Here is a 25,386-nt window from a genome sequence, read left to right on the forward strand (position 1 = left end):
ATGAAAAACTTTAAGTATTGTATGGGGCAACTCACATTGGAAAACTCATAAGTATTGAATAGAGGAAACACACAAGAATAAATGGAAAAGTTTGAAAAGAACGCGCATACGTACGATGAAAATGTTTAAGTTTTATATGGGACAATACAAATAAAAATGAAAAATTTTAAGTTTTTTTATGGGACAACGCACATAAAAATGAAAAACTTTAAGTATTGTATGGGGCAACTCACATTGGAAAACTCATAAGTATTGTATAGAGGAAACACACAAGAATAAATGGAAAAGTTTGAAAACAACGCGCATATGTACGATGAAAATGCTTAAGTTTTATATGGGACAATACACATAAAAATGAAAAAAATTTAATTTTTCATAGGATAACGCACATAAAAATGAAAAACTTTAAGTATTCTATGGGGCAACACACATTGGAAAACTCAGAAGTATTGTATAGGGGAAACACACAAGAATAAATGAATAAGTTTGAAAACAATGCGCATACGTACGATGAAAATGTTTAAGTTTTATATGGGACAACACACATAAAAATGAAAAAATTTAAGTTTTATATGGGACAACACACATAAAAATGAAAAAATTTATGTTTTATATGGGTCAACTCACATAAAAATGAAAATTTTTATGTTTTATATGGGACAACACACAAAAAAAATGAAAAATTTTAAGTTTTTTATGGGACAACACACATAAAAATGAAAAACTTTAAGTACTGTATGGGGCAACACACATTGGGAAACTCATAAGTATTGTGTAGGGGGAAACACACAAGAATAAATGGAGAAGTCTGAAAACTACGCGCTCGCGTACCCGGTACACCTTCACTTATGGCCCGATCTATTCGCACTTTGAGTAGTTATCTGTAATTTCATATGACACATGTACACTTGTTGCCCACGCTTGCTGTGCTGTGATTGGTTGATCCCAGGATGTTGGAGGGCATCTGGAGGAAGTGTTCTGATGGGGGGGTTTTGATCATTTGGAATCGAACTGTACTTATCAAATTTACAAAACTCTTCACTATATAACATGATTAAATTTAGAACAAGAAATCATAGGTTACCAATAGAAACGGGAAACTGGACAAGAATACCATTAAATGAACGTTTATGTAATTCATGTAGAAACAAAATCGGGGACGAATTTCACTACCTTTTCGAATGTGATCAATTTACAAATGAAAGAAGACAATATATTAAACCTATTTATTATAGACGACCAAACATGTTTAAATTGGAAAAACTTATTTGTACCAAGAATAACTCAGAATTTCAGAAATTGTGTAAGTTTGTCATGATAATATTGCGGAATATAAGAATGTAGCTAAATATATTCATTTTTTCTGTATTCGGTATTATTTGATACATTATTTTCTTAAAATGTTGAAAATGTCCGATTTTTTATAAATGAAAACCACATATAAATGTATAAATGTGATTTTGTATTGCAGCCTCGTTTACATGTATTATTGTTGTAAATACCTCATATTGCATGTTTTGTACATGTTTGAGAGAATAAAAGAGATGTTCTGTTCTGTTCTGTTCGGTTTGATAGGCATTCAACATTGTTCCTGTTTCATTGCCAGTGCCAGTTAATACAAACATATTCTTTGAGATCTGAACAAAATACATAAACACAATTTTTTCTCATAGAACACAGTTTTCCACAAATAGGAACTATATATTCAGACCATTCTATAGATCAAAACCCAATATCTTGGATAAAAACTAGAGATTTGGTTTTTGCTATGTTGGATAAGAAATAAGGTTAACAGACACAAGATTCCTGACAAATTCATTTGTGTAATTGGATGTAATTTTTCTATTTTGCAGATCTGTGGGAAACATATTTAATTAACATCTTTTATGATGATGATTGTTGGACAAATCATTTTATAAGTTTTTGTTTTAAATTGACATTCAATTATTTTTGTGTGGAAGGTATGAAGAATCTTTAGAAAAAGCTTTACCACTAAAAGCTTACTTAATTAAATTAGTTGAATAAGCATAACATAAATTTGTGGTGTTCGGTCTAAAATTTTATACCACGAGATACATGTACTACCCAGATATGAATGATAATACTAATACAGGCCTTATATTTGGTTTAGAAAATAATGATGTAATGCTGACCAAGGTATTGATTTAAAAGATAAGCATACATGTGGCTTCAGTGTGAAAGTGAACTTCAAAGACATCTGTAGGGATAGTGATCACTAAGTTGATCACTAAGTCATTTGTTTCAAATCACATACACATACCTAAAAAATGTCATCAAGAATAAAATCAGTATGTCTTATAATAATTACATTGAATAGATATATTCTAGGTATCAACAACCCGAATGAGACAGATAACAATAACAGCAACTTCTCTATAAAGAAACTATATCATCTGATAAAAAATCCAAACAGGATTGGCAAGGAATATCTCCATTACAGGATAACCTCACAGGGACATTTCAGTCTGGAAACCTTCAAAGACATATATTCAATCCCTTTCCCTTTAAACTTATCTCAATGTTGTCATTCTCTTCTACAAAGTTTAGGTATTGTTACTGCACCGGACACATCACGGAAACTATGCCTGACAGGACCAATGACCACAAGATGCTGTAACTGTTAGCAAACTTGAAAACTGACAAAGCTGCAGGAACAGATAAGAAGCCACTTGTTCTTTAACAACTTCGAGTTGGATTGCTTCAAATGTTGAAGGTATTTTTCAAAAATCATTTATTTAAGACATATAACTCAAGGTATTTCAGCAAATGTTTGTCCCCATTTTAAGCAGGAGATGTAGTAACTCTTGCAAATTACCATCCTATTTCCCTTGCCTTTATTTCAAAGTTTCAGAACACATTGTATCATCTAAAACTTTTCTCAATTTGTTATAAATTTATGTTCTTTATGATCTACAGCATGGCTGCAAGGAATGTTGCACCTGTGAGAACCAACGGCTGCAACTAGTTGATGAAATTGAAAGAAACATCACAAAACACCAAAAAAAAAAAATGATCCAGGTATTTTGATTTCAGTAAGGCATTTGATACTGCATAAAGTAGTATGGTTAATGCAAAGTTGTTGCAGTTAACATTTGTTAAGGTATTGGACCCCTCATAGTAATGTTTAAAAAATGGCATTTGCTTGGTATATTCTTAAAGTTGACCATGTTTCGCACTGTGTTGCAAATTTTAAACAACTTTTACCATCCCGTTTTTTAGCTCACCTGAGCCAAAGGCTCATGGTGAGCTATTGTGACCGCTCAGTGTCCGACATGCGTCGTGTGTCTGTCAACATTTTCTAAAAAAATCTTCTTCTTGAAAACCACTGGGCAGAATTACACCAAACTTCACAGGAATGATCCTTGGGTGGCCCCCTTTCAAAATTGTTCAAAGAATTGAATTCCATGCAGAACTTTGGTTGCCACGACAACCGAAAGGAAAAACTTCAAAAATCCTCTTCTCAAAAACCAGAAGCCCTAGAACTTAGATATTTGGTATGAAGCATTGGCTAGTGGACCTCTAGCAGATTTGTTCAAATCATGACCCCGGGGTCAAAATTGACCCTGCCCCAGGGGTCACTTGATTTTACAACATTGAAAAATCAAGGTCGAAACCTGTGGGTCTGTTTTGAATTTTACTCACTTCATTCAAAAATAACCTTGGGGCAGAAGTAAAACCTACCTGCATTTCTTCCACAATATGTAGTCTAAAGAATGAAGGCAAAATAGAGAACTTTTACCGCATGTAACTCAGTATTTTTAAAGATGTCCAACTCTACCCCTCCTGATTCAGAGGGAAATTCACTTTGAACAGCAAGAAATCGCTTATAAAATGAAAATTTTCTACTTTTGTACAATACATCAATAATAAGTCTTAAAAGAAGTAAAAAGTTACTAGAGAAAAAAGGAAAATATGAGGGAAAAAATTTGGTCCCAGTGGGGCTTGAACCTTCGCCCCCCTGAAAATTGCAGTCAAAGTAGGTTTATGGTAGGAATTGAATACTCTTCAAAAAGGAGGTACTCTATTACGGGTCCAATACCTTAAGTAAAAAGATCAGTTGTATCTAGAATCGTACTACTAATCAAGCTGCAGACAACAAGTTATAATTTTACAGTCCAAGGGAGGTAACTCAATTTAATTAAAGACCACCCAAATGCCCTCGGTCATTTGTATTTCGGTAAATGTACAGATTTCTTACAGAAAAGTTCATTTAAACATTTAATTTCTGAATCAGATCACAGTTTTATGTTTTTTTCAATAACTTTTAAGCATGACTATATAAAGAATTTGGAGAGCTGTCCTACTCTCACTGGCTTCTGTGTCCACACCTTGGTTAAAGTGAAGATGCTATATAACTTTATATCTGTTACTGCTTCAAACTAAGAATGGTCATTCCTGACCATCACCCACATCATGTGACACAAGATCCATTACACTGACACCCAGTTTTCATGAAGTTGACCCCATTTTACTTAGAATTCAAGGGTAATTTTGATGCACTTTCACCATATCTTTGTTGTTGCTTAATGCATTTGATTCAGACTTAAATTATTTCTTCCAAATTTTATTATTTTATTATTATACCACATTTAAATAGCACTTAAGTGACCCTAGGATAAAATACTGTTCTATGCTGTTGTATGAACGGAAAAAAATGTATCGGTCTGTTAACGAATATTATCACCCACATCTTTTAACTTAATGTCCATAACTCTTGCACCAATATTTCATGAATTATGCACCATTTTTATCTAGAATTTCAGGTTAATTTTGATGTGTTTTCATTTATACTCAATGGATTTTATTTATTCAAAACTAAAATAGTTCTAGAACGCTGGCATTAATACTCCATGAGTTATGACCCCTGGGTTATTAGAATTTCAAAGTAATTTTGATGCTTTTTCACTATATCCCTATTTTCACTATATAACTATTTTTACTAAATATATTCAAACTTTAAATGATTGTTCCACTTCAACATCAACATCATATAACACAATGTCCATAACTGTGGCACTGATATTTCATGAAATATACCCCAATTATTACTTAGAATTTCATGTTTAATTTGTCATGCACTTTCAGTCTATCTCTTTTATTACTAGGCGGATTTGATTGGAATTTAAAATAGTTGCCATGTATCATGACCTACATCACATGCCCAAAGTTCCACAACTCTTGCACAAATATTTCATGAATCTTTTACTCTAAATTTCATGTTGAACTTTTTATGCACATTCACTCTACCTTAGTTTTTACTAAATGGATTTGATTCAAACTTAAAAATAGTTGTTCCACATCATCAGCCACATCATATGACACAAGGTGCTTTACTTTTGTAAAAATAGTCCATGAATTATGTTCCTTTTGAACTTAGTAAATCTTGATACACATTCATTCTCTGTTATTTCTAAATTAGTTTGGCTCAGACTTAAATTGTTGTCCTACGTTGTCATCCACACTGGGGTCATTTAACACTCCAGTGGCAGCTCCATCTTCCTCGGATATGCCCTATTTCTATATCCAGCATCAGAATATTCCAGCGTGTTGTCATCTATGACAGCTCTCATTTTTAATGGAAGGGAACTAATTCAGTTTTAAAAAACAAAGAATACTAAAGTGCCCTTGCATTTTCTGAAACAGAAATGTTCACTGAATATTTACATAGCACAATTTTATAGTTTCTATATGAGTATGATCATAACATTAACATGTTTGCTATTGGTACAGGCTGAACAGTTCAGTGCAACAGTGTATTTCATACCAATGAGTCTTGTATCATACCTTATATTTCTACAGGTCTATGGGTTTGTGTTACATCTGCATGTCTGTTAGTCAGTCAGTCTCATTCTGGTCAAGTCAGTAAGTTTGCGATACATGCATGGATTCTCAGATAACTTGGAACAGATTTTGTCGTTACAGTGACAGATTTCAGGTATTTTTTCTTTTTCACACTAAACCTTTTTATGCATACATGGTTTGACTTTCAAATGACTTTTGGCTGGGTTTTCCAAGAAAAATCCAGCTTGTAGATTAGGTATGTCGGGGCGGATGGATGGGCAGATGGATGGAATAATGAGTCTCATGTGAACCTTTTTGTTCATTCAATATCTGGGCAAGTATTTCACCCAGGACCTTGAAACTTCACAGGTATGTTGGTCTTGATGTGTACATGCCCCCTATTGATTTCAGGGTCACTGGGTCAAGGTCACAATGACCTGAACATTTAAAAATGGTTTCTGCATGATATCAGGACAAGTATTTCACCTAGGACTTTGAAACTTCATACATATGTTGGTGTTGATGTGTACATGACCCCTAATGATTTCAGGGTCACTGAGTCAAAGGTCAAGGTCACATGGGCCTGAACATTTGAAAATGGTTTCTGCTCAATATCTGGACAAGTATTTCACCTAGGACATTGAAACTTAATAGGTATGTTGGTCTTGATGTATATATGACCCCAGTTGATTTCAGGATCACTGGGTCAAAGGTCCAAGGTCACAGGGATCTGAACATGTTAACCTTTTTGTTCACTCAATATCTGAACAAGTATTTCACCTTGGACCTTGAAACTTCATAGATATGTTGGTCTTGATGTGTATATGACCCCTATTGATTTTGTGGGTCACTGGGTCAAAGGTCAATGTCACAGGGACCTGAACATTGAAAATGGTTTCAGCTCAATATCTGGAAAAGTATTTCACCTAGGACCTTGAAACTTCAAAAGTATGTTGGTCTTGATGTGTACATGACCCCCCCCCCCCCCCCCCCCCCCCCCCCATTGATTTCAGGGTCAAAGGTCAAGATCCGAGGGATATAAACATTAAAAATGTTGGGTTATTTACTTTTATTTTTTTACACCAAGTTACTTCTTTAATTTCATTTTCTACCTGTCCATTTCTTTTTTTACCCTTCAATATTGCTTATTAATTTGAGGGTTATTTATTGTATGCCATTACTAGAATTTTAACTCATTATCACCTAATTCGGAAAATCCGGCCAAAATGCCACCAGGCTTTAGCTGCTTGTTAGGATTTAACAAGATAATTTGTTGCAAAGAGACCAGCTTGAAAGATCAATATCCTGCTCATAAGTTTTGAAATTTGTGCTGTATTTTAATTTTTAGCTCACATGAAGTGCTAATGGTGAGCTTTTAAGATTATTTGAAATCCATTATTCATCTGTAGATCTGCAATATACAATTTCTGGAAGGAACATCTACTACTAAATTTATCATGCCATTACTATAACAAGAATGTTGATGCATGGCATCAGAGAAGCCGCAGTTTCTTTGTTCTTTAGAATGTCTTAGACATAGAAATAAGGAATGTGTTTATGAAGTGTAATACTAAGTAGAATAAATGATAATAAATTGGACCATGGAAAATTGTGATTGGTGCACGGTGATGTTAAGAATCTATATCTTCAATACTTCAGATTTATACTTCATTTATTCATGACAGGTGAAAATATAAGCCAATTATCCTTTTGCGTCCCATACAAGGAACCAAAGGCAATATCTTCGAAATCGTTTTTACACTCAAACTAGATGACCTTGGGCAACATGTCAAGCCTGCCAGGTGTCAAAAGGACTAACATCACCAGGTTTTGACCTTTGACCTCTAGGTATGACTTTGACCTTTTAGGTAAGGGTCTGGAAGTTGCATGCCACACTGCCTTATTAATCTTATTAATTGGCCAGGCAGGCAGTATATACACAGACCACTTATACTTACACACTGTGTATAAGCTCACCACACAGTCAAACATAAACAAATTTATATGCAATATAAATTATGATTTTATATTTGCGAATGGTCCGTTTCAAGTTCCTACCAGTACTTTGTTAATTTTTGTAACACCAAATATGTCAATTGGTTGATCTTAGTCTAGGTCTTATTGCTGAACTCAACACAAAAAAAGCACAGTTGATTGACAATGTTTGTGGATGCCAGACATGTTTATTTTCATAACGTGTATTTATAGTTTAAGTATAAACATGTGATCAAATAATAAATCAGAAAGATCCAATAAATTTAGTAAATTACATGTTTTCTGAGAAATGACACAAAGTTGGACAACCACCATACTGTCCAACCAAAGAAGGAACGAGAAACAAAAAGAAACGCCATGATAGAAAGCAAAAATGTATTACCAGTGTTAAACAATACGATGTGATACCCTTTACAACTACCCGTGTTTATATAGTAGCATCATTCTTGAATTGACTGCACAATTTGTGAGAATAAATCATTCCCTTTGATCAAAATGTTGTCAACATCAGTTGAAGAAATGTTCGAAGTAGTTTCATTGATTATAACAGGACAGACTGACTTAAGAAGACAATGCTGTAGAAATGTTTGAAGTAGGTTCATTGATTATAACAGGACAGACTGACTTACGAAGACAATGCTGTAATAAAGTCAAGGAAATAGAACTATATTGCAACTGATTTTTAGCCCACCATCATCAGATGGTGGGCTATTCAAATCACTCTGCGTCCGTGGTCTGTCGTCCTTCCGTCCGTCGTCCGAGCTCACATTTGCATACTTAGGTGGCTATAGGAACAATAGGTAACTGTACTTTTTCTTTGATGTTATTCATTCCGTAAGGCTTTTATGTGGCTATTCATCTTACGTGGCTAAAAGAACAATAGAAAGAACAAAAGAGTAGCCACATAAGTATCCATATGTAGGAACGTCCATCCGTCCGTCCGTCAGAAACATCGCATCTCCTCAGAAACTACCAGGGGGATTTTGACCAAACTTTGTCAGAATGATGTATTGGTACCCTAGTTGTGTCCCCCTGAAAATCAGACTGGTTAAACAATTTTTTAGTGAGTTATGGCCCTTTGTTTATTTCTATAATTTACATATATTTATATAGGGAAAAACTTTGAAAATCTTCTTGTCCAAAACCACAGAGCCTAGGGCTTTGATATTTGGTATGAAGCATCATCTAGTAGTCCTCTACCAAGATGATTCAAATTATTCCCATGGGGTCTAATATGGCCCCGCCCCGGGGGTCACATGGTTTATATAGACTTACATAGGGAAAAACTTTTAAAAACCTCTTGTTCAAAACCACAGGGCCTAGGGCTTTGATATTTTGTATGTGACATCATCTAGTGGTCTTTTACTAAGATTGTTCAAATTATCCCCCTAGGGTCAAATATGGCCCCGTCCCGGGGGTAACATGGTTTACATAGACTTAAGGAAAAAACTTTGAAAATCTTCTTGTCCAAACCACAAAGCCTAGGGCTTTGGCATTTGTAATGTAGCTTCATCTAGTGGTTCTCTACCAAGTTTGTTCAAATTATCCCCCTAGGGTCAAATATGGCCCCACCCTGGGGGTCACATGGTTCATATAGACTTATATAGGGAAAAGCTTTTAAAATCTTCTTGTCAATAACCTACAACATTCAAATTTGGACCACATGTATGGTTTTGAGTGGCAAGATGAACCTTGACATGAGTTGACCTTGATTTTGACCTAGTGACCTACTTTCAAATTTCTGTAGCTACAGCCTTCAAATTTGGACCACATGCATAGTTTCGTGCACTGAAAAAAACGTTGAACTTGACATTGACCTAGTGACCACATGCATAGTTTCGTGTTCCAAAATGAAATTTGACCTTGATTTTGACCTAGTGACCTACTTTCACATTTCTCAAGCTACAGCCTTCAAATTTGGACACATGCATAGTTTTGTGTACCGAAACAAACTTTGACCTTTACATTGACCTAGTGACCTACTTTCACATTTTTGAAGGTACAGGCTTCAAATTTGGACCACATGCATAGTACTGTGTTCCAAAATAAAATTTTACCTTGATTTTGACCTAGTGACCTACTTTCACATTCCTCGAGCTACAGCCTTCAAATTTGGACCACTTGCATAGTTTTGTGTACCGAAATGAACTTTGACCTTAAGATTGACCTAGTGACCAACTTTCACATATTTGTAGCTACAGGCTTCAAATTTAGACCACATGCATAGGATTGTGTACCGAAACAAACTTTGACCTTGACATTGACCTAGTGACCTACTTTCACATTTTTGAAGGTACAGGCTTTAAGTTTGGACCACATGCATAGATTTGTGTTCTGAAGTGTAATTTGACCTTGATTTTGACCTAGTGACCTACTTTCACATTTCTCAAGCTACAGCCTTCAAAGTTGGACCACTTGCATAGTTTTGTGTACCGAAATGAACTTTGACCTTAAGATTGACCTAGTGACCTACTTTCACATTTCTGTAGCTACAGGCTTCAAATTTAGACCACATGCATAGGATTGTGTATCGAAACAAACTTTGACCTTGACATTGACCTAGTGACCTACTTTCACATTTTTGAAGGTACAGGCTTTAAGTTTGGACCACATGCATAGATTTGTGTTCTGAAGTGTAATTTGACCTTGATTTTGACCTAGTGACCTACTTTCACATTTCTCGAGCTACAGCCTTCAAAGAGGGACCACTTGCATAGTTTTGTGTACCGAAATAAACTTTGACCTTAAGATTGACCTAGTGACCTACTTTCAAATTTCTCAAACTACAGCCTTCAAACTTGATGCACATGCATAGTTTTGTGTACAAAGAACTTTGTCCTTGAAATTGATCTAGTGACCTACTTTCACATTTCTCAAGCTACAGCTTTCGAATTTGGACCACATGCACAGTGTTGTGTACGGAAATGAAATTTGACCTTGAGCTAGTCAATAAGTCTTGAAATTTGGAACACTCAAAAATGGCACATTGGTGGGTGCCAAGATCACTCTGTGATCTCTTGTTGAAAATAGCATTATAATGCTCTAAACTTTTGAAAAGGCACTTTAAGAAATTGTCCTCTAGAAATAAAACTGTAAGAGAAATGACTTTTGGAAATGGCATTATTTAAGAAATAATTTCTAGCAAAAGAGTGTTTTAACACTATTATTGCACAATGGGCGGTTATACGTTGCGAGTAATAATTTCACGAGGGCGCAAAATTATTTGTACTGCGTATTACCAGCCAAGTGTATTAATAGTGTTAAAACACTCTTTTGCTTTAAATTATTTCTATTCTAATATACCCTGAATCTGAAACAGTAGATAAAGTATAGTAGCACTCTTTCCTGGTCGCAGCAAAAACATTGGCGTCACCGCACGTTAACGTGAGTCATTCTAACTCTAAAGTGTTTTAACAGAGAAAAGCATATTAGAATATGTAATTGATTTCTGAAAATAACACTAAAATGCAACTTACTTCTTGAAACAGCACTATAATGCAATTGACTTCCGGAAATAGAAACTGTATATCAATTGACATATGAAAATAGCATTATAAAGCAAGTGACTTATGATAACAGCAGTTTAAAGTGTCTCGCCCACAGTTAGGGTGAAATTTTTCAAAATGTTTATTTCCACTAAGTTCGTCATAAAATGTATATACATGTATATGACACTGAAGATGATAAAGTGGAAGAAAATAAATGTTAGATATTCGTAAAAAGCCAAGAAGAATGTATATTTTATGCAATTTTTCAAAAGCATTGCAATGTGTGCAGTATTTTGGTTATGTATAAGAATATCTTGCAAAAATCTTATGTCAGTAAGTTTGTACTACTAGTCACTTTTTATGGATTTTTGAGAGAAATTATTTTTTCAATTTAAAGTTAATCCCTTTATGGAAATAGCACTATAAAGCAACTGATTTTAATTAATTAAAATAGCAGTTTAAAGCAACTGACTTCTGGAAATTGCACTGTTAAGCAATTGTTTTCTGAAAAAAAAAAGCTTTTAAAAACAACACTGTTTTTGTTGATACATAAGGTATTACTTTATTGTCTTTCAGTTGAATCAGGAAGTTAGAAATAATGTCAAGAGAGAAAAGGGTCTGCACAGTGATCTTGGTAACTTACGACAGTGACATTGGTAGCAGGGTTTTAGACTCAGGTAATTACAGAGTTATCAGCGTCAAGGTCACAATGACTTGGAGCAGTTAAACATTTTCCTTTTGATAACTTGAGAATGCTTGGGCCTAGGATCATAAATTTTGGTACACAGGTGTAACATCATAAAATACAGGTCCAGTTAAACTTTGAGGTCAGTAGGTCAAGGGTCAAGGTCACAATGACCCAGAACAGTTAAATGGTTTCCGGATGATAACTTGAGAACGCTTGGGCTTACTGAAATATCCCATTTGGCATTAGCAAAAATGATAATGTACAGTAAACCTCGCTTATAAGGAACAGCTTGGGACCTTTAAAAATTGTTCCTTATAATTGAGGTTCCTTATATCCGTATAGCGAACTAGTTCCTTGTAACCGAGGTTTGTATAAAGAACACAATTTGTATAGCAAACACTATTTGACTGACTTTTGAAAAGGGCTATATGTGTTCACACTCCAGGTCGACCATGAATCTTTATGTGAGAAAGTTACGTATGTCTGTTCATTTTTTTATATTTATCTTGCACAAGAAAATTCTGTACTTAAAATAACCAAACAATACCAGCCAAGGAAATATATTTCGTATCGCAACCATTTTAAAACAGTCTGAGCAAATTATTGTTTAATTAATTCGGAAACAACACAATCAAGTCCTGTGACTGTCCTGCAAACATTCTAATTTCAGTTATTATTTAATCCAATTATCGCGACTAGCGGCAAATTCAAAACTCCTAAGTACGCCGTGTGTTATTTGTGACATAAACAAGAACAAATGTGGTTTGTCGTGTGTTGATTAGATTACGTAAATACACAATACTACCTTAATCGACCGTGCACCTATTGGAAAACGTGCATCTCTGATTGGCCAGGAGCACAAATAGTCATCGTAAACTCCGCCTTTTGATGGTTTCCGTTAATGTTATTCATTAGCAAGCGTATGGCAAAAAAACTGCGTTCCGCGGAATCGTTTTGGATTTTCTAGAGTCCTTTTTTTTTAAAAAAAAGTATTGCATCCAAACACGCAGAATTAGGCGTGTTGTATTATTTGGTAACGTTGATTATAATACTTTTTGTGGGTCTCTATAAATGTAGGGATATAAATCTTCTTGTCCAAAACCGCAACGGTTAGAGCCTGTTTGCTTAGTGCCATATTTTCCTGCAACTGGAAAAAAGATTTATGGTGACATATACCAATCTGTTCTGTAATGTCTGTAGTTCATTCTAAGCCATGTTGCCAGTCTGATTTCTGCAACTGGACAATGACGTCATCAAAATGGCGGCTATTTTTTAAAAATTAAATCTTATCATTATCTTCAAATGACTGATCTGAGTTGTTTGTTTTTTATACTAAAAGTGAGGTTTTTTTAGCTGTTGGGACCGGTCATTGTCCGGCGTCCATTGTTGTGCCAGATCTGTCGTCTGTCGTGCGCCAACATTTGCCTTGTTAACACTCTAAAGGACACAGTTTGAATCTAGGTCATGTGGGGTCAAAAACTAGGTCACCTGGTCAGATCAGAGTAAAAGATTGTTAACTTTCTAGAGGCCACATTTATGACCCTATCTTCATGAAATGTGGTCAGAATGTTTACCTTGATGATCTTGAGTCCAAGTTCGAAACTTGGTCATGTTGGATAAAAAATTAAGCCACTAGGCCAGATCAAAGGGAAATCTTGTTAACACTCTAGAGACCACATTTTCAGTTTGAAATTCATGAGAATTGGTCAGAATGTTTGTCTAGATGACCTCTAGTTCAACTCTGAATCTGGGTCATGTGGGGTCTGAAACTAGGTTACCCGCTCAAATCAAAGGAAAAGCTTGTTAACACTCTAGAGGCCATATTTATGACCCTATCATCATGAAACTTGGTCAGAATGTTTATCTTGATGATCTTTAGGCCAAGGTATGCGGGTCATTGGAACTGGTCAGAATGTTTGTTTTGATAAAATCTAGGTCGAGCTCGAATATTGATCATCCTGGGTCAAAAACTAGGTCACCAGGTCAAATCAAAGATAAACCTTGCTTATGCTATAGTGGCTGCATTTTTCATCTGATGTGCATGAAACTTGGTCAGAATATTTGTTTCTATGAAATCTCTGATGAATTTTTATCTGGGTCACATAATAATCACTGTACATAACTGAAAAAATTAACAGATTTTTTTTGAAAACAATATTAACAGATTAGAAAAAAAACTATCACCCTGCAGGGACTTGAACTTTCGACCCTTCAGAAATTGTATATTATTATACTGTAACACTCTACATGTGGACTATTTAACAAAGTTTTCTGCATGAGTGAACTCTTCTTTCTAGTGTTCTCTTGTCTTGCTATTTAACACAAATGGACACAACTATAGAATAAGAGTATAACTATATCTGATTCATCTTTCATATTTTCTTCTTCTGTTGCTGTTGTTGTGACATTCATATATCTTTGTTAGTGAAATATACACAGCATCCAGTGAAAACTGACCTGATGTCTGTGGAGCATTTTCATTCATTTCAGAAATGTTTTAGCCTCAGTATAAAATTTGTTTTAACATTTTCTTGACAATGTTTTAACTTCTTTTTGTTAATATCTTCTCTGTATTGTTGTTTTAAATATTATTGTTTTTTACCTGTAAAGATGTATCAAAATGTCTGATCACAACAACACTAAGTCCCTGGAGTATCACAAATTTGCACAATATGGAAACTATGTATGACAAGTCTTTTCTACCATTCGAGAACGCATTTAATTTGATGATCGTGATTTCTCTGACTTAGTTTGACTTTGCATTGTGATAGATCCGCATCAGTAGAGACACAATGGATCGTGCGAAAATCGGATACAAAATGATTATTGTTGCTAAAGAAATAGAATCAAATGTGACTGAAAAAAAAAAAAACAAATGCCCTTAGTACCAACTAGAAGTTATAAATATCATTTTAGAAAAAAAGCCTGCTTGTTTTCAGTCAAGAAAGGCAATCACCAATATTAGTTATTCATAGAGGCCGATGCTGTGTGGATGAAAAATTACAGACTGAAATCAAAAAGTCTTACAATATTTCAAATACAGTACAATCGCGATCCTACGAAAAGCCAAGGGACTGGCCGTTTTTTTCGTAATATCGCATTTTCATTCGAGCGCATCATAGGAAATTTCGCTACACAGCACCTTGTAACCCGTGATATTAAAACATGTTATTTGTTTGGAATAATAAAAGGACAATTTACAGACGATCATGACTTAAATATTTTTTATCTGTTTGATGTAATGATTGTTTTAGATGTATAGATATCGAAACAAGTGTGACTGATATGCCATCCGATCTGATAGTTAGAGAAGAAAACATTAAGCACTAACACAGCATATGTGTTTCGAATTTCATTACTGAGTTTTCACACTTTAATTACTGTTTACGCCCAACTAATTGATCGTGACACTTTCCACTCTAAAGCGTTTTTCTTTTTCACGCCATTATGGAAGGTGTGAAAACTTAGACGATACAGGTGTTCGTAAAACCGCAACTAAAAGGAGTTGAAAACAGGCTTTAAGGGCATAAAAATGCATTCGTAGGAGCGCATTTTTTGTAAAATTGCATTTTCGTAAAACCGCGACTTTGTAACATAGAAATAAGAAGGAAAGCAGCCGGGACCACAACACCTTTTCATAGTATACCGGTATTTCGTTAAATTGCGATTCGTAGCACCGCGAATGCACTGTACTTCTAAACTTGGCAATAAACACAAAATATGTCATGCTATTGTCAATGAAAAAAAATCAAAAAAAATCACGTAACATTATTTTGTACAAACATCCCTCATGATGACGATATAAACGCCTGTAAGTCATTTTTACAACAACAAAGTATATATGGCAGAAATTTATCAACTGACGAAATTGTCCGTCTAATAAGACTTGTACTTGAAAATAACTACTTTAAATTCTGTGAACAGTTTTATTTACAAAAGATGGGTAAGGCAATGGGTAGTTCCATGGCACCAGCATATGCATCTGTTTCATGGGAAAACTTGAACAGGATTTTCTTCACTCAAGAGGAGTTAAACCATCTCTGTGGTTATGGTTCCTTTATGACATTTTTATGATTTGGAACCATTTGTTAGAGGAGTTAGAGTCCTTTATCGACGATCTTTACAAATTTCATCCAAATATCAAATTTACTACTACAGTATCAGAAAATACTGTTTCGTTCTTAGATGTACAGGTATCCAAAAATAAATCGCTAGGAATTGACACTGATATTTACGTAAAAGAAACAAAAACCCATCAATACCTAGATCACACCTCTTGTCATCCGAAACAATGCAGAGATGGAATCCAATACAGCCAGGCAAAGTGGTACAGGAGAATTATTTCTAATGACGAAAAATTCAACACCTCTCTTAATGATTTACAGAACCACTTCATAGATAGAAATTTTCCGGAATCTGTGATAGACAGTGCATTCAAAGCTGAATTCTGAACATTGCAAAGAATACAAATGTTAAATATGTACATGATGAATACAAACCTATAGTGGCATACAGATGCACAAGAAATTTAAGCGACTAATTAGTAAGTTCGGTCTTCAAATTGAACTCTATGTATCAACTCTGGATCCTCATTTAGCAGTACAGTTACAGGAGAAACATTTTCTTTATGATAAATTACAAACTGTCAATCTAAAGATGTTGTATACTTAATAACGAGTAAAAGATGCAATATGTTGGGCAGACTATATAGCCGGTTTCATGGCGTATGAATAGCCATAAATTTGACATATCTAACTTCACAGATCCTGCATATTCCATGTTGGTTGCTGGTCATTTTAATCAAGATGGCCATAGTATTGATGATTTCGCATTTATGCCAGTTGATGAGGTAAATAATCAAATTAACCGGTTATGCAAGGAAACATTCCGGATTCATAAGTTAAAAACACTAAATCCTGATGAACTTATTTCAGAAAGATTGTTTAATGTGTAATGAATTTTACATGTATATGTGTTTGTTTAGTACTATTGCGTTTTTTCCTATTTATGGCTTTTTAGATATACTGCTGTAGGAAATTCTGTATTCTTATATCCATATCATACTAAACTTGTTATCTGTTATTAACATTAATTTATGGAATACTTAAAAACAGTATGTTTTTCCGCCATTCAGCATAACGATAACTTCATGACATCACGTCCGTTGTTTTATTATGTATTTATCCTGATGAAGGCGTAAGCACCGAAACGTTGATAAAAGATAAATATTCACGTGCTGTTGTTGAGTTTTACCATCGTATTGTCAATGAAACAAATACTTAGCAGTTCAGTTTTTGGATGGAAAGGGTAACATACAAGAGCTTTCCTCAACTGCTAAATTTTTTAGGGAAAAGTGATTCTCATCCCCCAGGCTCGTACTTCCAGGATCAGTAATAGTTACTACAGATAATCTAGATTTTCTCGGGAAATCCATACTTATTTCAGTACATGTTTTCTACGTTGGTTGATTCTGGGTCCTTCCCCGAAAAGAGAGAGTGACATAGACAGTCATGTTCTCAACTTGTCACAGAATCTTATGTGCTTGACCCTTACATATACAGATATATCCATAAGCCTACTGCAGCTATTCATGGTCATAACATATAACATTTACAGGTTGCAGTCGCTGTACTAAACATTAAACATCAAGAAGTACAGAACTAAAATACTTCTTACATGGGTTATATATTTTAGTTGACTAATTTTAGCCCATCAGAATTAGATAGCTAATAATAATAATATACGGCAACTGTTCTCTAATTAGATCGAGCCGTAAGTGCTGACGGGTTTTCATGGAACGCGTGTGCGCTTTTTTCAAACCATTTTATTTTGCTTGTGTGTTGCCCCATACAATACTAAAGACTTTTCCAGTGTATGTTGCCCCGTACAATATCAAAGAGTTTTCCAGTGTGTGTAGCCCCATACAAAACTTAAAATTTTTCTCTTTTTTTTGTCATGAGTTGCCCAACACAAAACATAAAGTTTTTCATTTTTTGTGTGTTGCCGAATAAAAACATAAAGTTTTTCAGGGTATACGTGTGCACTTTTTGAAACTTATTCAATTTTTTTGTGTTCTGCCACCATACAATACTAAAGAGTTTTCCAGTGTGCGCGTTTTTTTTTTTTAAAACATTTTCATTTTGTTTGTGTGCTGTCCCATAAAAAACACTTAAAATATTTCATTTTTTTTTGTGTGTTGCCCCATACAAAACAAACATAAAATTTACAAATGTTAAAATTTTTCATTTTTTCTAAAGAGTTTACCTGAGTGTGTCTTGTCCCATACAAATCTTAAAATTTTTCATTTTTTTTTGTGTGTGCTGCCCCATACAAAACAAACATAAAGTTTACAAAACTTAAAATATTTCATTTTTTGTGTGTGTTGGCCCATACAAAACAAACATAAAATTTACAAATGTTAAAATTTTTCATTTTTTCTAAAGAGTTTACCTGAGTGTGTCTTGTCCCATACAAATCTTAAAATTTTTCATTTTTTTTTGTGTGTGCTGCCCCATACAAAACAAACATAAAGTTTACAAAACTTAAAATTTTCCATTTTTTTTTGTTTGTTGTCCGATACAAAAATATAAAGTTTTTCATGTTATGCGTGTGTGCTTTTTCAAACTGTTTCATCTTTCTTGTGTGTTGCCCCATACAAAACAAACATAAAGTTTACAAATGTTAAAATTTTTCATTTTTTTCTAAACAGTTTACAAGTGTGTCCCATACAAATGTTAAAATTTTTCAAATTTTTTTGTGTGTGTGCTGCCCCATACAAAACAAACATAAAGTTTACAAAACTTAAATTTTTCAATTTTTTTGTATGTTGTCCGATACAAAAATATAAAGTTTTTCATGTTATGCGTGTGCGCTTTTTCAAACTGTTTCATCTTTCTTGTATGTTGCCCCATACAAAACAAACATAAAGTTTTACAAATGTTAAAATTTTTCATTTTTTTCTAAAGAGTTCACCAGTGTGTCCTATACAAATGTTAAAATTTTTCATTTTTTTTTGTGTCGCCGATTAAAAACAAAGTTTTTCTTGGGACGCGTGTGCGCTTTTTCAAACTTATTAACGTTTCTTGTGTTTTGCCCCCATACAATACTAAAGAGTTTTCCAGTGTGTGTTGTCCCATACAAAACAAAGTTTTTCATTTTTTGTTGTTGCCCCATACAAAACTTATGAGGTTTTTCCCATTTTTGAACCGAACAATAAGATTAAGTATGAACTCAAACTGTTTAAACTAGGTGGCGGCAGGGGTTGGACAGGTGGGTGCGTGCGCGTTTTTTTTAAAAAAAACCTTTTTCATTTTTCTTGTGTGTTGCCCCATACAAAACAAACACAAAGTTAACAAATGTTAAAATTTTTCATTTTTTTCTAAAGAGTTTACCAGTGTGTCCTATACAAATGTTAAAATGTTTCATTTTTTTGTCTGTGCTGCCCCATACAAAACAAACATAAAGTTTACAAAACTTAAAATTTTTCAATTTTTTTTGTTTGTTGTCCGATACAAAAATATAAAGTTTTTCATGTTATGCGTGTGCGCTTTTTCAAACTGTTTCATCTTTCTTGTGTGTTGCTCTATACAAAACAAACATAAAGTTTACAAATGTTAAAATTTTTCATTTTTTTCTAAAGAGTTTACCAGTGTGTCCCATACAAATGTTAAAATTTTTCATTTTTTTTTTTTTTGTGTGTGTGCTGCCCCATACAAAACAAACATAAAGTTTACAAAACTTAAAATTTTTCAATTTTTTTTGTTTGTTGTCCGATACAAAAATATAAAGTTTTTCATGTTATGCGTGTGCGCTTTTTCAAACTGTTTCATCTTTCTTGTGTGTTGCCCCATACAAAACAAACATAAAGTTTACAAATGTTAAAATTTTTCATTTTTTTCTAAAGAGTTTACCAGTGTGTCCCATACAAATGTTAAAATTTTTCATTTTTTTTTTGTGTGTGCTGCCCCATACAAAACAAACATAAAGTTTACAAAACTTAAATTTTTCAATTTTTTTGTATGTTGTCTTATACAAAAATATAAAGTTTTTCATGTTATGCGTGTGCGCTTTTTCAAACTGTTTCATCTTTCTTGTATGTTGCCCCATACAAAACAAACATAAAGTTTTACAAATGTTAAAATTTTTCATTTTTTTCTAAAGAGTTTACCAGTGTGTCCCATACAAATGTTAAAATTTTTCATTTTTTTTTTGTGTGTGTGTGCTGCCCCATACAAAACAAACATAAAGTTTACAAAACTTAAAATTTTCCAATTTTTTTTGTTTGTTGTCCGATACAAAAATATAAAGTTTTTCATGTTATGCGTGTGCGCTTTTTCAAACTGTTTCATCTTTCTTGTGTGTTGCCCCATACAAAACAAACATAAAGTTTACAAATGTTAAAATTTTTCATTTTTTTCTAAAGAGTTTACCAGTGTGTCCCATACAAATGTTAAAATTTTTCATTTTTTTTTTGTGTGTGCTGCCCCATACAAAACAAACATAAAGTTTACAAAACTTAAATTTTTCAATTTTTTTGTATGTTGTCTTATACAAAAATATAAAGTTTTTCATGTTATGCGTGTGCGCTTTTTCAAACTGTTTCATCTTTCTTGTATGTTGCCCCATACAAAACAAACATAAAGTTTTACAAATGTTAAAATTTTTCATTTTTTTCTAAAGAGTTTACCAGTGTGTCCTATACAAATGTTAAAATTTTTCATTTTTTTTTTGTGTCGCCGATTAAAAACAAAGTTTTTCTTGGGACGCGTGTGCGCTTTTTCAAACTTATTAACGTTTCTTGTGTTTTGCCCCCATACAATACTAAAGAGTTTTCCAGTGTGTGTTGTCCCATACAAAACAAAGTTTTTCATTTTTTGTTTGTTGCCCCATACAAAACTTATGAGGTTTTTCCCATTTTTGAACCGAACAATAAGATTAAGTATGAACTCAAACTGTTTAAACTAGGTGGCGGCAGGGGTTGGACAGGTGGGTGCGTGCGCGTTTTTTTAAAAAAAAACCTTTTTCATTTTTCTTGTGTGTTGCCCCATACAAAACAAACATAAAGTTTACAAATGTTAAAATTTTTCATTTTTTTCTAAAGAGTTTACCAGTGTGTCCCATACAAATGTTAAAATTTTTCATTTTTTTTTTTTTTGTGTGTGTGCTGCCCCATACAAAACAAACATAAAGTTTACAAAACTTAAAATTTTTCAATTTTTTTTGTTTGTTGTCCGATACAAAAATATAAAGTTTTTCATGTTATGCGTGTGCGCTTTTTCAAACTGTTTCATCTTTCTTGTGTGTTGCCCCATACAAAACAAACATAAAGTTTACAAATGTTAAAATTTTTCATTTTTTTCTAAAGAGTTTACCAGTGTGTCCCATACAAATGTTAAAATTTTTCATTTTTTTTTTGTGTGTGCTGCCCCATACAAAACAAACATAAAGTTTACAAAACTTAAATTTTTCAATTTTTTTGTATGTTGTCTTATACAAAAATATAAAGTTTTTCATGTTATGCGTGTGCGCTTTTTCAAACTGTTTCATCTTTCTTGTATGTTGCCCCATACAAAACAAACATAAAGTTTTACAAATGTTAAAATTTTTCATTTTTTTCTAAAGAGTTTACCAGTGTGTCCTATACAAATGTTAAAATTTTTCATTTTTTTTTTGTGTCGCCGATTAAAAACAAAGTTTTTCTTGGGACGCGTGTGCGCTTTTTCAAACTTATTAATGTTTCTTGTGTGTTGCCCCCATACAATAATAAAGAGTTTTCCAGTGTGTGTTGTCAATGTCATGAATCTGATATTTATTTCAGGGCAAGCAACCAGTATCCCTCAATCACAACACTTCCTCCAGCATGCCTGCTCCAACATCCAAAGGATCAACCAATCACAGCACAGCTTGGTAGAGGACAACAAGTGTATATGTGTCATATGAAATTACAGGACAAACTACTCAGAGCGTGAAAAGATCGAGCCGTAAGTGCTGACGGGTTTTCATGGAACGCGTGTGCGCTTTTTTCAAACCATTTTATTTTGCTTGTGTGTTGCCCCATACAATACTAAAGACTTTTCCAGTGTATGTTGCCCCGTACAATATCAAAGAGTTTTCCAGTGTGTGTAGCCCCATACAAAACTTAAAATTTTTCTCTTTTTTTTGTCATGAGTTGCCCAACACAAAACATAAAGTTTTTCATTTTTTGTGTGTTGCCGAATAAAAACATAAAGTTTTTCAGGGTATACGTGTGCACTTTTTGAAACTTATTCAATTTTTTTGTGTTCTGCCACCATACAATACTAAAGAGTTCTCCAGTGTGTGTTGTCCCATACAAAACATGAAGTTTTTCAGTTTTTGTTGTGTTGCCCCATACAAAACTTATGAGGTTTTTTCATATTTTTGCACCGAACAATAAGATTAAGTATGAACTCAAACCGTTTAAACTAGGTGGCGGCAGGGGTTGGACAGGTGGGTGCGTGCGCGTTTTTTTTTTTAAAAAACATTTTCATTTTGTTTGTGTGCTGTCCCATAAAAAACACTTAAAATATTTCATTTTTTTTTGTGTGTTGCCCCATACAAAACAAACATAAAATTTACAAATGTTAAAATGTTTCATTTTTTTCTAACGAGTTTACCTGAGTGTGTCTTGTCCCATACAAATCTTAAAATTTTTCATTTTTTTTTTGTGTCGCCGATTAAAAACAAAGTTTTTCTTGGGATGCGTGTGCGCTTTTTCAAACTTACTAATGTTTCTTGTGTGTTGCCCCCATACAATAATAAAGAATTTTCCAGTGTGTGTTGTCAATGTCATGAATCTGATATCTATTTCAGGGCAAGCAACCAGTATCCCTTCCCTAAGCAAGCTCCATGCACCGGCTGCTGTAGATCGACCAATCACAACACTTCCTCCAGCATGCCTCCTCCAACATCCAGCGGATTAATCAATCACAGCACAGCATGGTAGAGGACAACAAGTGTATATGTGTCAGATGAAATTACAGGACAAACTACTCAGAGCGTGAAAAGATCGAGCTGTAAGTGCTGACGGGTTTTCATGGCATGCGCATGCGCTTTTTTCAAACAATTTTATTTTGCTTGTGTGTTGCCCCATACAATACTAAAGACTTTTCCAGTGTGTGTTGCCCGTACAATATTAAAGAGTTTTCCAGTGTGTGTAGCTCCATACAAAACTTAAAATTTTTCTTTCTTTTTTTTTCGTGAGTTGCCCAACACAAAACATAAAGTTTTTCATTTTTTGTGTGTTGACATAAAATAATTGCCATAACTGTCCAAATTATTGTCCTGAGGTCAAAAATGGCCACATCGCTGTGTGTGACATGTTCTTATTATAGGCTTATATATAATAAACTTTGAAAATCTACTCTGAATAATAATAGTTAGAGCCTTGATATTTGGCATGTAATATCAGCGTAGTACTGTCTAAAAAAAAAAACAAAGACAAATATCAAACAGGGAATGCCACGCACCAAAAACGCAGCCTCCTCAAAACGAAACCCACAGCACGCAGACGCGTGCACCACACACACACAGCCAACACATTAGGACAAAACGAACAAACAAAGGAACACACACACACACACACACACACACACACAAAACCAACACATCAGGACAAAACGAACAAACAAAGGAACACAGTGGGGCACCGCCTTGGAACGGTCAGTGGCAAAAACACCACTAGATGATTGTTAAAATTGTTGCCTGTTCAAAAATGTATGTGACATGTATATAATATAGGCTAACATAGAAGAAACCTAAGTGTACTTGTACCATTACGTTATACAAACACACTTAAAGTGCACACAGGTGAGCACTTTAGGGTTAGTGACCCACTTGTTTCATTTTTCTTAGCAGCAACATGTACAATATAGTATAATCTGTATGCCCATATCCAAAATAGAAACCTATTAACAGTGACAGTTCCCTAAAACACTATTTGTCATGATCTGTGAAAGCAGTCATTATCCAATTTTGCAGATTTTTGTACAAAACCACCAGACAATGGGGTATGTTACACAGTTTATATGGCCTGGTTCTACAGCTCAACAGAACAGGAATGTCAGGAATTTGTCTACCTAAGATGCGGCGGAAATGAGAACAGATTTAAAACAGAAGAAGAATGTTACGCCAAATGCAAAGGTATATTTGATATGAAAGGCATTCTCTTCCAAATGCAAAGGTATATTTGATATGAAAGGCATTCTCTTCCAAATGCAAAGGTATATTTGATATGAAAGGCATTCTCTTCCGTTACAGAGGGCTTATCAAGCCTGCTCTGGGATTTGAATACTTGTACTCTACCTATCTGCATGGTCACTTGCACACACATTACACTAATTTGAAGTTTAAGATGATGTAATATGAAAGTCATGGGCTCAGTTTTGAATTATCTGCAAGTAATTTGACTTAACCTCAGCAGCAGAAGGTTGTTTATTTAACAGATTTCATTTATTTAACTTGGTGACTTATCTCAGTTTGATACACATGGTTCGTTTCAGCTCAGCTGAGCACAAAAAAAATGTGAGTTGTTTTGATCACATGATGATGTCCATCACTACAGTGCTTTAGGGTATAGCGGATAGCTAACTGATTTTTGCTGCATTCCAATTCAAAGAAATGAAAATAGTAGTTTTTATTCAGTATATTAGACAGAAAACATCTATTCTTCTTAAAACAGTCAGCTTTTCATAGAAATTCATATGTTTTTTCTCTCCACGCCATTGTTTACATATGAGCTGATTTAGGGTGTACAGGATAGCTTTGGTCATTTTTTACACATTTTAACAAACTTTCCAAGATTTCTTTAATATAAATCAGAATAATAATGTATTCTCTTTTCAAAAACATGCAGCTTTTTAAATATCTATCAAATACTTTTCATTCACTGACGTTTTTTACATATACACCAATTTAGTCTATAGGGGATAGCTTTATTTTACATTTGATGACATATGAAAAATAACACAACAAGCAAATATTTAAAATGTATGTCAGAATATCTGTTTGCAGTGCCACTAAAAGAATGATATGAAAATTTATACAATAATTCAAGTATAAATATAAAATTTATCAATCTATCCTCTATACCCTTAAATCTGCTATACCCTAAAGCACTGTATTGTTGTCAACAATTAACCACCCTTTTTAGAAATTTATACCTGATAGACCATTACCATTTATAACAAATATACTGAATTGTTCAGTGGAAGTAGTAAATACTTTATTCAAAGGTAAGCTTCTTTGGTAATATGTATTTTGTTTAATATCACATTTACTTCAACTGTCTACATTCTATTTTGAAGAAAATATCAAACTTGTTTTTTAAAAGTAGTTTTTCTTTAACTTTGTTGTAGTTGTGGTTACACTAGGTACTCCCAGTAATAATGAAATATG

The 25,386-nt window shown here is 33.8% G+C and overlaps 1 protein-coding gene and 1 long non-coding RNA gene across 3 annotated transcripts in view; both read left to right on the forward strand.

Annotated features, from left to right (window-relative positions):
- Window positions 1-2,481: 2,481 nt before the first annotated feature.
- LOC123556522 (uncharacterized) lies at window positions 2,482-5,950 on the forward strand. The gene is made up of 3 exons (XR_008371158.1): window positions 2,482-2,734; window positions 2,938-3,039; window positions 5,821-5,950. It is a non-coding gene; the product is annotated as an uncharacterized LOC123556522 (long non-coding RNA).
- A 1,477-nt stretch (window positions 5,951-7,427) lies between these two features.
- The window catches only part of LOC123558790 (multiple epidermal growth factor-like domains protein 9), a 33,257-nt gene continuing 15,298 nt past the window's right edge, over window positions 7,428-25,386 (forward strand). The window contains exons 1-4 of one of the 2 annotated variants that reach the window (XM_053542754.1): window positions 7,428-7,650; window positions 11,862-11,962; window positions 21,791-21,953; window positions 22,804-23,006. The gene's annotated coding sequence lies outside the window, so the exon portion shown is untranslated. Of the gene's footprint in view, window positions 7,651-11,861; window positions 11,963-20,185; window positions 21,954-22,803; window positions 23,007-23,970; window positions 24,133-25,386 lie in introns of those variants that run through there. The other variant, XM_053542753.1, reaches the window with a different exon arrangement.

The sequence above is a fragment of the Mercenaria mercenaria genome, chromosome 5 (assembly GCF_021730395.1).
Source record: "Mercenaria mercenaria strain notata chromosome 5, MADL_Memer_1, whole genome shotgun sequence".
NCBI classification, from domain to species: domain Eukaryota; kingdom Metazoa; phylum Mollusca; class Bivalvia; order Venerida; family Veneridae; genus Mercenaria; species Mercenaria mercenaria.